A 1,114-nucleotide genomic window follows, 5' to 3' on the forward strand; every position below is an offset into this window, starting at 1 on the left:
ATCAAAAATCCTGAAAAAAGTATCGCAGTTTCCAAAAAAAATACAAATTTGGCAGCACAACTGTTACCAACATTGATAATTCTAATAATAAATCAGCATATTAGAATGATTTCTGAAGGATCATGTGACACTGAAGACTGGAGTAATAAAATTCAGCTTTGCATCACAGAAATAAATTATATTTTAAAGGATATTAAAATAGAAACCATTATTTTATATTGTAATAACATTTTGCAAGATTACTGTTTTTTTCTTTTTGATTAAATAAATGCAGCCTTGATGAGCATAATAGACTTCTTTAAAAAACATTACAAGTCTTTCTGATCCCAAACTTTTGAGCGGTAGTGTGTATATATATATAAATCCATAAATAGTGGCCTCTCCACACAAGCAAAAATGGCAAGCCTCATTATATTTTGTTTACATGCATTTTTGCTCAGTATTCCTTTATTTACTTTTCATGTGTGCTCTAAAATGAAACCAGGACAACATAATCTGCTCGGTCCAGCCAAAATACACACTACAACATCAACTCAATTTACAGATCTACCTCTCAGTTTTGACCCTCAGACTGTTTGAACTCTACGACCTGCTTGGTGACCTGTTATATACGATATTGTTGTAAGGATCTTGTTCACTGGATCTCACTGGAGGAGGCTTTGAGTCTTCGTGAGGAGCATCTCCAATTACAAACTGCATCTAGTGTGCTCTACTGTACTGGGGAGCTTTCCCACAGTACTGAACCTGAGATGAACTTGACAAAATAAACGCAGAAGGGTAAGAGAATACCAAGCCCATGCCTTCCAACAAAATAGACTGATATTTCACTAATAATAATAATAATAACGTTTCTAAGAAGAAATCACATGCTTCTTATATGCATCTCCTATGGCAACTAAAATGTTATGTAGATGTTTTCTCTATTTCTAATAAATAAATAAGCAAATAAATACTAGCCACATATTAAAGTCTATTGCTATTGAACATTCACACTATTTTATAGATATTATGTTTGACATTTTAAGTATAAAAGCTATAATGTCACAATGGGAACATGCTGTTGAATAGCCTATTAAAGACCTTTCATCAAAATGTAAACAGTTAAACATATATA

Source organism: Sinocyclocheilus rhinocerous, unplaced genomic scaffold (genome assembly GCF_001515625.1).
Source record: "Sinocyclocheilus rhinocerous isolate Xijiao unplaced genomic scaffold, SAMN03320098_v1.1 scaffold166, whole genome shotgun sequence".
Classification (NCBI taxonomy): domain Eukaryota; kingdom Metazoa; phylum Chordata; class Actinopteri; order Cypriniformes; family Cyprinidae; genus Sinocyclocheilus; species Sinocyclocheilus rhinocerous.